Source organism: Chiloscyllium plagiosum, chromosome 31 (assembly GCF_004010195.1).
Source record: "Chiloscyllium plagiosum isolate BGI_BamShark_2017 chromosome 31, ASM401019v2, whole genome shotgun sequence".
Lineage (NCBI taxonomy): Eukaryota > Metazoa > Chordata > Chondrichthyes > Orectolobiformes > Hemiscylliidae > Chiloscyllium > Chiloscyllium plagiosum.
Genome location: NC_057740.1, coordinates 24,390,472 through 24,404,864, shown reverse-complemented (window position 1 = coordinate 24,404,864; position 14,393 = coordinate 24,390,472). Strand labels below are relative to the sequence as shown.

Here is a 14,393-nt window from a genome sequence, read left to right as displayed (position 1 = left end):
TTATGAGAGGCATGGATGGGATAAATAGACAAAATCTTCTCCCTGGGGTCAGGGAGTCTAGAACTAGAGGGCATAGGTTTAGGGTGAGAGGGGAAAGATATAAAAGAGACCTAAGGGGCAACTTTTTCACACAGAAGGTGGTACGTGTATGGAATGCGCTGCCAGAGGATGTGGTGGAGGTTGGTATAATTGCAACATTTAAGGGGCATTTGGATGGGTATATAATAGGAAGGGTTTGGAGGGATATGGGCTGGGTGCTGGCAGGTGAGACTAGATTGGGTTGGGATGTCTGGTTGGCATAGACGGGTTGGACCAAAGGGTCTGTTTCCATGCTGTACATCTCTATGACTCTATATCAAAGTATACTGGTGTCAAAGTTATTTAAATCAGTTTGCTGCCATCGATCCTCCAGCCCCATGTAATGATTAGTGGTAGAAGATATGCTGGTGTACAATCTTGACGGAGGAGGCATTGATCTTAGTTACCAAAATAGTTTATTGCCTATAGCAATAAGTACAACTTCATTACTAGGCAGGCATAATTACCATGAGTATCAGGAGCAGTACTGAACACAGCTGCCTCATGTGAAGGTTAAGTGTGCAATTACTTGTGTCCACCCCTGGACTCGGTGTGACACCTGCAAAATGGGAGGAGCTCAATGAGCATTGTCTCCTTCAGGACCATTAATTTGCACAAAATCCATTCAGAGCACAGTCGTTCATTTCCGACAGACCGATACCACCACTGAATTAAGGATCTGGAGCTGAGTTCAAATGCCATCATAGCAGTTGGAGGATATAAATTCCATTCAAAACATCTGGAATAAAAAATGATTGCAAGTGATAGTGATCATGAGACTATTGGATTATTCTGATCAAAAGGTTTCTCCAGGGCCATGATAAGGTGGCTGACTCTGAAATAGCATGACAGCTGTGTTCGAAAAGATCGCTCACCAACATCTTCTCAATGGGCAGTTAGTGATGAGCACTAAATACTGGCTTGACCAGTGATGCCTTCATTCCATGAATAAATAAAGATAAGAAAAATTATGGCTATGTCCTTGGGTGGAGACGAGTAGTTGTACATAACCTTCACAGGAAGCAGGCAGCTGTATTCAGTACTACTACTGATACTCCTAGTAATTATGCTTGCCTAGTAATAGAATTGTACTTTTTGCTACCAAGCTATCTAGGTAGCTAAGAACAGTACCTCCTCTGTCTTCAGTTTGTGGGAGGTTGCTGTGCACAAATTAGCTGAATTTCCTACAACAGTGAATGCACTTCAAAAATACCTAAGTGGTTATAAAGTCTAATGATATTATCTGGCTTGGCAATTCACTACAGGCATTTAAATAGAAGACTTTCTTTCTTTTTTCACCATGTCCCATACCTCTCTACCTCTGATCCTTACACCCTTCTGTTCTTGTTCCCCAATTCCATTGTGTTGCTTTTCTTGCCCTTACAGTCAAATTAACCTTGATTTCTCCCATGCCACCACTGTGATCACTTTCAATTCTGTGTCTCAGCACAAACTCAATGACTCTGCAATACTATGTACGGCCTGACTTTGATTCTACCAACGGTAACAAAACCAACAAGCTAAACATATCAGCCATTCTGCCTGAACGCTATGGAACTCTCTTCTTCAAGCGGATTTCAGTGCTACCTTTAGCAACTTTTTCAATCTGTCCTCAAAAGTTACATCTCTGTTATTGCCAAGAGATTTAAAAAAGTACAAATTTCTCCATAGGGGATAGCATGAACGTTAATGGGTTTGAGTATGCCTTTTTAAAAAACTTTCCTGCACTTAACAGAAGTAGTTTAAAATGACTTAATATTTTTGAGGAAGTCCAAAAAAACTTGAAACTGAAAACTAGAGAGACAGAGGGTATCTAAGAACATGATATCATCAAATTGCAATGCTTTGTTTATATACAGAAGTATTGAATTATGTGGATGTATTACATCGTTGTACAATCTCAGGAGATAATTTGTATACTTGATACAAGCTTTTATAACCATGTTGTTTTATTTTGTTGACTTTGAACTCTGTTAATGCACAATGCCAATCATATTATCTTATTTTAAATGGACTGCGATACAAAACTAAGAGGCTAGATATCAAATATCAACATAATTATTACTATTCCAGTTAGTGGATTTGATGCTCCCTAGCCCCATAGAATTTAACCAAAAGAAATTACTTGTTTCCATTTATGGAAGGGGCACCATTTGAAAAGAAAAATAAATGATCCTGTCATGCTCAGTAAGGGAAGTCATATCCATAACATTTTAAACATGAACTGTACTCACTAATGTATCTTTGGAACTGACTTTTCATTTTAAAATGAATAATGATAGCTTGCAAAAGATAACTGCTGAGGATCACATGATGGATTCATAGAAACATAGAAATGTAGAGGATTGGAGCAGGAGGAGGCCATTCGGCCCTTCGAGCTTGCTCCACCATTCATCACAATCACAGCTGATCATCTAACTCAATAGCCTAATCCTGCTTTCTCCCTGTAACCTTTGGTCCCATTCGCCTCAAATGCTCTATCTAGCCACCCCTTGAATACATTCAATAATCTGCCTCATTGTCCTAAGAGGATAAAAGGACACATGCCAGCTTAGAAGTGTCACTACTTATCAACCATCCAAAATAGTATCTCCTGAATTGAATGGCTGTTCGGAAACCAAGATGGTGACCGTCCTAAAGCCACATGGTGTATGTGCAATAAATGTTTGCTCAATGACTGCCTGCAAACAATAATCTCAAATGTGGCTATCATTCTGGATATATGGAAAGAGGAACAGTGAGAAAGCATGTTGCATAGCAGCCATGGTGTTCTTATTTATTTCATAAATCATGAGTGTAAAATATGCAAATTACAACAATGTTAGACACAACTGCACACCGTGTTTGAGGAGATGGAAATTGTAACAGTGTTATAAGCTTCAAATCAGTCAATAGATCAAACTGAACTTCTGGTAAAACATTGCATGTAAATAACTTCATGACTTGCAGGAAGTCCATCTCTTCAAGAGAATCCTGCATCAAGTGTGGCACATGGTTTTGATTATTAAACTACATAACTACTATGAGACTAAAAACCATCTTTTCCATTTGGGTACTTTTCCAAAGGAGCAAATCATGTGAATTACAAACTATACTTTTGTTCATAACTTGGAAAAACAAACTATTCTCTTTAACTGTATATTCTACATAACATTAAAAATCACACAACACCAGGTCACAGTTCAACAGGTTTTGTGTGTGTGTGTGTGTGCATGTACACGTGTGCGTGTAGTTGTGCGAATGATAGTCAATAAGTCATAAATGTCTACAGAATAAAAAAAGGCCTTTCAGCCCATTGAGTCTGCATTGGTCAAGAACAACACTTAACAATTCTAATCATGTAATGATGTAGTGTTAGATATTTGCGATGAGTACACCATCCTCTTTATGTAAACCCACAAAAATCTTTCTGCTGTTTGACAAATAGACCAGATATTCAGTGGTTGAGAAACACATAGCTCTTTCTTTTCAAAAGACACAGAGGTTATGGCAGTTAGAGAAGGGTCAGAGATTTCAATTCCTTCTCATCTCTGTCTGCAATCCAATGTATCCAATAGTACATATGAGACAACTATGATGAAAGTTGCAGCTAAAAAATGCCACGTAAATATTTTAACTCTCAGGAAACACCACATAGAGATTATCTGTTCACAACTGATGTAAAAATTAAAACAGGTTAATTAATATATTGAACTTGATGCCAAATATTTAAAAACAGTGCTTTAGAAGTAAATAGAAATTATTAGTACCAATTTTAATGCTTGGATGTTTAATGGGTTTGCATAATATTCTTCCCTGTTTCAAGTAGTGGGTATTATGCCTTGCAAAATAGCTCTGGTAAAGACGATACTAAAGACTTCTTACGTGAACACTGAGTAATCACATTTATTTAACCATGATAATCTCCTGCCTCATTTTCAAAACTGTATACTCAAGAACTGAACCAATTTGTTTACACATTTATGGGCCTCCCCTTCAGAAGAAAAAAGAAAAGTAGGTTAGTGAAAGTTTGGAAAAAGCATGGAGAAAAACAATTATTTACAAAAGAATTATAAAGTCAGTTGTGGCAAACAAAGAACCTCTGGGAGGTGTAGGCATAGGATATCTGGGAAAAATGAAAGCAGTAATTGAGATTGAGGAAAAGGGACTCAGGACGTAAAATAAAAAAGTTATGGAAACTCATAATTTTAGCGAGTCATTATCAATCAGCATTTAAATGAAAGCAAAACAATGTTGTTCTACTGACATATGAATGAGCTGTCACAGTTGAACTGGATAGCCAGGCAGAACAGACTGAAAATGAATGGAAAGCATAAACTAGTCTGCCACTTAGCTCAGGTTCAATGGTTTAGTCAATGGTTCTATCCTGAATTAAAAATAGAAAATAGCAGAAGAAAACTCAGCAGGTCTTGCAGACTCTATGAAGAGAGAAACCGAGTTAATGTTTCGCGATTGATGAGTCGTCTTTCATCCTTAATCTTGACTCGGCAAAAAAACTGAACCAGATTTTGTTTTATTATTATTTGTCATGTTCAAATTCAGACACTTGCACAAAGTCCATGTAAAAGACGGGCCTTAATTATGGAGGCAACAGGAGAAGAAAAGCTACAGTTTTGCCAGAGTGGCACACAAAAACCCTACAATGGGAATAGCAGCAGGTGCCAAGGAAGGTGGATTCAAGTGCTCTGGCCTCAGGGATCCAGCAGCAGTGGCATAAGAAGTTTGACAATCTCACAAGGGTGGTAAAGGCAATTGAGTGCATCTTTAAAGGACCTCATACCCACCTCACTGCTAACCTCCCATTTTGCACCACATCCCATCATTCAGCAGCAGCATGCATGCCTCTCACCCAAACTGACTGCCTCACTCACACACACAGCCCATGCTGCTTCCATCCATCACTGACTGCAGAACAAAGGCTGACACATCACCCAAGCACAATGCCATACAATCAATCAAGCCATTTCATGTTTTGAAAGATAAGGTCTTCTGTAACTATAGGGAGCAAGGAAAAGCTGACAGAGAAAAGGACACCTGAGACCTATGGAAGAGATGACTCTCCAAATCATAGGATCGGCTGTAATGGAATCCATGGCACCCTTTGTCACTGACAATATCCAGAATGATGGTATGCTCCTGTTTTATGCTTCCTCTCAACTCCTTGCTCTCTGTCAAATGGTTATTTAGCATGCTGAACAAACTGCTGATGGTGTGATGATAGACTATTGACTTAAACACACCCAACGTCTCTCATCCCTTCCAGCCCTTTTCCTGTTTCCTGCTTCATTCTCTCAAAACTGCCACCTGTCCAACCAATGAAGCTCCAGGAAGAGAAAAGAGAAACCAAACTTTTCTCATGCTAGCTACAGTTCCAGCCCAGACTATCTGCGTTTCCATTTTTTGGGCAGATTTCAAGATTTGAAACAATATAAATAAAACCAGGTCTACCTGACTTTAACATGGGATGGATGAATTACAAAAAAAAACTGATGTGGTTTAACAAGACCTCATGAATAACTGAAGCTCCATTTGGAAATTATTTCAAGGTAAAAGTTTGATAAAAGTGAACCAGTTCCTTTCAGACAGCCAGTTCATTTCAAATCCTTTAAATGTGTTCACTTTGTCAGGCAGGGTAACCATGAAAAGTGAACTCGCCTAGCAACAGCTCACGTGACTGATATGTGAAGTATGAACTCAAAACTGAAACACAAGTTAATAGTCTCCAGTAAGATTGACTTGGATTCAACTTGGACAGTTGCGTTCAATTTCAAAACAATATAAAATGTCAGCCAAGTCAACTGGTTTATGTCCTGAAACCATACAAGCATTGTAATTCATAACACACACGCTCCATCTGTTTCTCATTCAAACAAATCACAGCATTACCATCCTTATTGTACTTGCTGCAATCCTGTTAAATATCATGTCCAGTATTCAATGGTGTTGGAATGTTATTTGTTTGATAATAGCTACTCGCCAACACAAAAAATGAAATTAATAGCATTGATTTACAAGTCAGACGCAAACTATTGTTTTTATGTGTAATACTTCAATTATTACCTGTTAAGATGCTTTATTCTCCAGATAAAGTCACATAGGGCACAGTGGCCATGACAGTGTCCCTACCTGTGAGCCAGGACAGCCAGGTTCTTGTCCCACCTGCTTCAGAGAGGTATCATAATATGTTTAACCAGGATGGTTAAAAATAACTCAAAGAAACACTGAACATTGTGAAGAGAAATGACTGAACAACTTTCAGTCTTGTTGCTGTTTTCAGAAGAAAGTAAGTTCCTTACTGAAAAATAAATCATGACCTGGAAAGTTTCACTTTTTTAAAGTCAGTAATTTGGCTGGCTGTGTTTTCTCAACTGGGTCCATCTGTAATGTTATACACTTCAATTAATAACATTAAAAAAAACTGATCTTGCTGCACTTAAAGATGATGCATTATTAACATTTCTGCAAAAAGACATAATTTGTAGGTATATTCCATTATTTCAAGATGTGTTTAGATCTAATTTGTACATTTCCTGCCAATGATTTCCATTTTAGGCTGATTTAAGTAATGTGGACTTTAATATATAATAATTTAGTAAAGTACTATGATTTGGAGTTATATGAATGATTAAAATGCTCCTCAATCTAGCGAAAAGAATTTGACTGGTTCCTCATTCTCTGCTTCCAGAACTAATGCTATTATTCACAAAACTGGGATTTCCACCAACCTTCCCTGAAGTTACAGTAACCATTGAAGAAATTCCACAAAAGGATTCACCTCCAACAATTGCTGTCCATGCACATACATCTTCTTAAAGTTTGCCAATTTTTAAAAATCATAACCAAATCCACATCTCCAACTTTATTATGGAGCAGTAACATTTCATGCAAATAGCCTGGGCTTAGCAACATGAGGCATGCCAATGTCCAGAGAGATTTCATCTCTCAGGCTCTATTTCTATATGTGGGCCTGTCTCCTCTCGCTTCAAAATCTGGTCAAAATCACTGGCTAGATTGACAGACAGGAAAGGTGGTTTGGTTGAAACAGATCACTGCCTCCATAGACTTCAAAACGCATGACCTCTACTTCTGAGACCAACGAGGGCAATAGTCACATAGGAATGCCACTGATTGTAATGCTGATGGGTTACAATCCTGGAATTTTCACCCCATCAGCACATGTGGATACCTAAACCATATAGATTATGGTGGTTGAAGAAAACAGCTCACCACTGCCATCTCAAAGGCATTAGGAATGGACAATAAATATTGGCTCACATTACACAAGTAAAGGTCTGATGTTTCCACTTAGAGGCCAAAGGATCAACCCTGTTTCCCCGGTCCAGGCAAAACTCTAGAAGATAAAGTAGTTTACCTGGCTGGATCTCTTCTGACCCACAATCCTACTTCCACCAAATTTGGCAATAATATATTAGATGACCAAACTCACATATTTGAGGCAAATTATTGACAGCTTTGGGCACCTACAATTTTAAATCATAGGCTATCAGATCGGGGCAATAAAGGACTGGGTAAGCCCACCACTCCATTTTAATTGGCTCTTGCCTGACTTTCATCAGGTATTGCACGTTAAAATCACTCAATATTAACTCACTGATGACTAATGGAGACACATTGTCAGTGAACATTCTGAATATGTCTTTACATTTAACTGACAAATGTCCATTTGAAAAAAGAAATATTGCTTTATTGCATTTTTCCATTTTTTTACTGGTTCCGCGCTCTGAATAGTCATGCAACTCTTTTCAAAATAAACATGTAGGGCATTGAGTGATGCTATCTGTGTTTGGTTAGTCTGATATTTAGTATCATGATTCTCATTTGGATAAGAGCTATTTTGGCAAGTTGCCATAGGATGACCAGTGCCCCTGGCAGGAAGACAACATTTTGAGAAAAGGACTGGTGATAAATGATAGCGTACTGAGTAACATAGCGTAGTTTCAACTATTAAAGGTCATGTTATTTCACCAGTTATAATAATTTTCTTTCCTTTGCCAGTCGTCCTTATGATTTCCAATTTGGTGCTATATTGGAGTGTTCCACATATACATCCGTATTTCTACCTTGCTAACATTGCCCAATTCTGTCCTTGCCTCTGCTCATTTATGAAGGAAACCTTCACTTGTCTATTCCAACACATTTCTTCCTGGCTTCTAATGTTCTACCCTCTATAACTCTGACACCATCCAAAATTCTGCCTCTCATGTCCTAACCCTGCCCTGTTCACCCATCATCCTTGCACTTGCTACATTAGTCTAACTTCTAGTTAAGCAATAGTTCAATTTTCAAATTGGGGAGAAAGTGAGGTCTGCAGATGCTGGAGATCAAAGTTGAAACTTTATTGCTGGAACAGCACAGCAGGTCAGGCAGCATCCAGGGAACAGGAGATTCGACGTTTCGGGCACAGGCCCTTCTTCAGGAATGAGCAGAGAGTGTTCAGCAGGAGAAGATAAAAGGTAGGGCTGGTTTCACAGGTCAGCACAACATTGAGGGTCAGAGAGCCTGGACTGTGCTGTAATGTTCTGTGTTCTTTGAAAGCAAGATAATATTTCGAGTCTGGCGATTCTTCATCAGAACTGTTAACAGCTCAGGAAAGGTGGTAATATATTGAAGTGACGTTTGTGGGAAGGGGTTGGTCTTGCACAAGGTGACTTACTTGCCGATTTACTTCCTCCAACCTCAGTATCCAAGGCCTCAGGCACACCTTCCAGGTGAAGCAGCAGCTTACCTGCACTTCTCTCAACTCATTTATTTCATTCACTGCTCAGAATGTGGTCTCCTGTATATCGGGGGAGATGAAACACAGATTTGATGACCGCTTTGCTGAACACCTACACTCTGTCTGTAAAACATGACCCAGAGTTTCCCACTGCCTCCACTTCAACACACCACTGTGTTCCTACACCAACATTTCTGTCCCAGATCTGTTGCAGTGTTCCTTAACGCAAGTTCAAAGAACAACACTTCATTTTCCACTTGGGGATTCTGAACACTCTCTGCTCATTCCTGAAGAAGGGCCTGTGCCCGAAACGTCGAATCTCCTGTTCCCTGGATGCTGCCTGACCTGCTGTGCTGTTCCAGCAATAAAGTTTCAACTTCAATTTTCAAATTCACATTCTTGTTTTCAAATCCATCCACTGTATCTCTGTAATCTCCTCCAGCTCCCGTGAAGGGCCTGGGTGCATTTTACTACATAAAAGGTGCTACCTAAATTCACTGTTGTTGTATTATGATTCCATGCTCACTCGAGATCAGGTACTTACACATCTCAGGATTTGCACAATAATCAGATTGTAATGTTGACCTTACCAGCTCAAATTGGTGTCAAATACCAGAGGGGGGGAAGACAGTATATTAACTTATTCATCCAGTGACTGGTTTCTTGTTATTATAAGTTTTTTTGGTGATTGTGAAATAAGAAATTCATCACCACTCTTTCTTTATAGAATGAGAAATTGCTTACGATCATCACATTTAATGTTCAAGATGAAGTGATTGTTATTTTGAGAAGCATTTCCATGTTTGCTTTCCTACCACTACCTAGATAACACATTAATGCATTTGAAAGTTGCTACACTAGTTTAACATGTCATCTTGCCCAGCTAATATAACACAATTTTTAGCCAAGATTTTACAAAGCGTTGGCGCATGTTGGAAGTTTGGGTCTGTTCACAAATCATTTGCCGAACACTGGTTTAAATTATCATGAAATCTAACAGCAGCAAATTGCCAAATTTCCAATGTGGGTTGGCAGCTGATAAGAGGTAGAAAATATTTAAATAATCCTTTCAAAAGTAACATGCTGTGCCCTGCAGAAACAGAATGGTTGATTTAATCTAATTTGTATTATATTGTAAATAACTCAATGGTTAGTCAATACCACAGCAGAGTTTTCCAGTAATTGCCATTGAAATACAAACTGATTCGCTGCAAGTGCTGACATTGTGACTGTCCTTGTGTTTAGATGTAATCCTCAAATTCTGATGGAACAATTCAAGAATCAGTAAAAATTATTTGCACATTACTTGACTCTAGAGATATAATGTTATCATGTTTAACTGTAAAAAAAACTTCTAGAAATACATTGAAAGCCGATTAACATTGAAAAAGCCAGTCATGCTGAGGGACCTGCATTTTAGAAACTTTGAACTTTGGACCATCTAGTCAAGAGACATAAACATTGTTCCTATGTTTTGAGTTGTTTTGATGTCATTTTTACTTAAAGCTTTGAATATCCATTATGCTGTCTAATGCATATAATTTAAGTGTTGTCACTTGTTTGCTGTGTCTGCAGTGAACCATCATGTAGAACGGTATATCTTGAAAGCTCAAACAAACTTGAACACTCAGAAAGTGGCAAACTTAATTCCTTACCAATCCCATTTTATTAAAGCTACTGAAATATATCAGTTATCAATTGCCATCAGATTGTTTAGATACAGTCTAGATACTTTCCACAAAGAAGTGGTAGGGGAAGGAAGGAAGTAGGAGAAGCAAAACCAGAGCTCCCTTGATGATGAAAGAGATGGAAAGAAAGATCCAGCAGGAAAGGAGGTCATGTGACAGCTGGCAGGTTGATAATGCATAGAACAATAGAATGATAACAACACAGAAGAGGTTTATCTGGCTCATCATGTCCATGCTTCTTCTCTTTTAAGAGCTTTTATTCAGTTTTCCCGTAAATTATTTTCTCTTCAGATAATTACCCAATTACCCAATTCAAGTTAGAGCTGAAAATGTGTTGCTGGAAAAGCGCAGCAGGTCAGGCAGCATCCAAGGAGCAGGAGAATCGACGTTTCGGGCATAAGCCCTTCTTCAGGAATGACAAGTTAGAACCAGGATGAATATAAGATGCTCAGAGGGAAGTGAAAAAGGAAATGGGAGTATGAGAATAGAAGCAAAAAGGAATTCAAAAGTATTCTATGGGCATACAAATAGTAAATGGGTTGTATGATGATGATATACATGGAGGCAGAAGGTATATCTGAGAATCTAACCAAGTGCTCTCCCAAGGTAAAAGAGCTTGTCACAGGCATAATATTGGACACACTGGATGGGTTAAAATAATTGAGAAAAGGAAGGCACTGGAAAGGTTATTTGACTTAAAGTAGATGTTCCATCAAGTCTCAATAGGATGGCCTGTCAAGGTTACTGAGCTGCTGGACACAATCTTACTATCTCCCTGGACAAACTGGCTAGAAGCAGAGTATTAGAAAATTGCAAGTATTAAACCCTTACTCAAGAAAGGGTTAAGGACAAAAATGTAAGGAGAAACCTAGTAATTATAAGTCAGTCAGTTTGACTTCAGTTATGGGATGATTTTAGAAATGATAATCGGGGACAAATTAACACTAACTTGGACCATTGCATTTTAATTAATGTGTATGTTGAAAGTGAATTGTGTTTAATTAATTGATTTTCTTGATGAGCTAACAGGAAGGGTTGATGTGAATGAGTTTGATGTGGTGTGTGGACATCCAACAGGCATTTGATAGATGCCACTTAATAAGTTTGTTTATCACAAAGCATGAGGTATATGGAATAGCAGGTGCAGGAGCAGATGAATATGAAATTTGGTAAAAGACAAAAAAAAGGGATTGATGGTGGTTGTTTACAGACTGGAAAAATTACACAGTCAGGTTCCTCAGGGGTCAGGACCAGGATAACTACATTTCGGGATATCTATTAATGATCTAGTGCTTGATATACAGAGTACAATTTTAAAATTGGAAGATGGCACAAAATATTGCAAACTGTGAGAATGTTTGTGATAGACTGTGAGGACGTAGACAAACTTGCAAGCATGTGGCAGATGAAATTTTACCCATAGAACTGTAAAATTATACTTTTCAGTAGAGGAAATGAGGAGAGACAATATAAAATAAAAGGTGCAGTCATAAATGCAGTAATGGAATAAAGAAACTTGGTGGTATATGTATGTACCGATCATTGAATATGGCCGGCTAGGTTAAAAAATTGGTGAAATAAACACCTAATTCTGGGTCTTACAAGTAGAGGCAATAAAAAAGCAAACAAAATTATTAAGAGCATCTCTAAATTCTTGTTCAGCCATGTAGGTGCACAGTGTTCTTGGGTCCACACTTTAAGAATGATGTGAATAGCTAAGAGATGATGGAGAAAAGATTTACTGGAATGATTCTAGGGATTAGGGGCTTCAATTGTGTGGCAGAACAGATCAGCTGTGGTGGTTCTCCCTAGAGCTAGAGATGATGTGAGGAGATTTGATAGAGATGCTCAAAACCATTAGGGGTAAACACAGAGAGAATAGAAAGAAACTGTTCCCATAGACAGAAAGATCAAGAACTTGAAGCGACCCATTCTGGCTAAGAACCAAAAGCCGAGATGTAAATAATGAATGGTTATGATCTTGAAGACAATTGCAGAAAGGATGGAGGAGGCATGTTAAGCCTGTTTTTCTAGAAAGGAATTGGATTCACATTTGAAAGTGAAAAAATGACTTGGAACGTTCCAGAGAAAAGGCATAGAGTTCATGGCTGGCATGGACTTGATGGTCTGGATGCCCTCTTTCGGTGCTGTTATGATCCCATGACAGATAGCAGGCACATCACATTGGCACAGTCCTGACTATTATAAACATTGGCATTAGTAAAGCTAAATTAAATCATTGTTTGACTATATACCAGTTGATTTCTGATGGCACTGCTAATGGAGTGGTATTTTTCATATGTCTGTCTCCTAATTTACATTAGAATATGAGCCAGAAGACAAACAGCCTTTTTTTAACCCATTGGTATGCAGATTTGATTTTCAAAATGGATAGCAGAACTGATCTCTACATTTAAGACATACTTGAATGTGCACTTGAACAGGGAAATCTACAAGGGAAGGGCCCAGGAGTGGGAAAGAGACAAGATTGTATTTTCTGCCGACATGACACAATGGCCCGACTGATTCCTTTCTGTGCTGTAAATACCCACGATTCTAGGTTTCACATTAAAAGAGAACATAACATACGGTGACCATAATAAATGAGCGAAGCTATCCAAGTGTTTGTTTCCAATTCAATGATTAGAGTGATGCTTGAAATGTCGAACTCACCTCAGCCTAGTCAGTACCGTCAGCTGCATCTCTGAGGCTCGTTGTATCGCTCTAAACTCAACAGTTCCGGAATAACAATATAGATACACACACACGCGCGCGCACACACATATCTGTACCCGTCCCGCATCCTGTCATTCTGGGAAGCATTCTCACAGACAACGCTGCTTCAGTCTTGACAGATAACCGCGAAAAACCACTTGCATCTCCGCCCTTCCACGTCCCTGCTTGTAAACACAATGAAACTCGCTGCTAAATCCCAACATCTATCAACCTCGATTATAATGCAGTATCTGTGGCATCTCATAGTGCACCCCACCAGACTCATCTTTAATGGCCACGCCGCTTTTGTTTTTGTGATCGAGTAGCAAAAAATGCAAATATGAATGACACCAGTTTGCACATTATGTGGGCGAACTTTAACCGGGGAGACAAAGCGACTCTCGCTGGCTCCTAACTTATTGTGACCGTTAGCAACTACATTCAACTTCCAGGGGTCTCAGTAACAGCACATTTCCCAATGTCATCTTCGCTTTTTAACTTAAAAAAAAAAGACTTTACCTTGGTCTGACTGTTTGAAGATGCGATCCCTCGGAGTTGCAGCCTTTGTCCCCACTGACTGTGCATCCGAGGAAGCTGAAGAGGATGTTTAATTGCCCAGACTTGCAGACGTCAGCTTCCACTCCATGTTATGAGCTCAGTGGTTGGCGGAACGATTCCAAAGGAACATTCCTCAGATTATATAGCTTCTTTGAAATCGTTGCTCTTGCATTCCTCTAACCGCGCCCCCCTCCCCCTGAAAATTGAGGTCCTTCCCAGTGAGAGTAGGGGGTACAGCAAGATCCCACAACCCGGGGGAGTTCCGGTTGCGAGTCTCAAAGCAAGTCCCCAATAGCTGGCGCTCGTCCCTTTCCGAAGAGAAACCATTCTTGACAACCACCTGATGAAGGAGCGACGCTCCGAAAGCTAGTGCTTCCAAATAACCCTGTTGGACTATAACCTGGTGTTGTGTGATTTTTAACTTTGCCCCTTTCTGGTCGCCCTACCTCCTCACAGCAGGTTGTACCAACAGGAACATGTCACACAGGATTGATACCAGCATCCAGGGGGAAGCAGGCAGGTTAAATCCTCGGATATAGACCGTTTCCCAATGACCATTCTTGTTACAATTAGTAACTACAAAAAAAAAATTAGAAAGTCCGTCAGAATTCCAGAAT

General features: G+C 39.2%; 1 protein-coding gene across 2 annotated transcripts in view; it reads right to left on the bottom strand.

Moving 5' to 3' along the window:
- Window positions 1–13,922, bottom strand: part of tbxa2r (thromboxane A2 receptor) — a 31,344-nt gene extending 17,422 nt beyond the window's left edge. The window contains exon 1 of one of the 2 annotated variants that reach the window (XM_043721174.1): window positions 13,738–13,922. The gene's annotated coding sequence lies outside the window, so the exon portion shown is untranslated. Of the gene's footprint in view, window positions 1–13,176; window positions 13,311–13,737 lie in introns of those variants that run through there. The other variant, XM_043721175.1, reaches the window with a different exon arrangement.
- Between the last annotated feature and the right edge of the window lie 471 nt (window positions 13,923–14,393).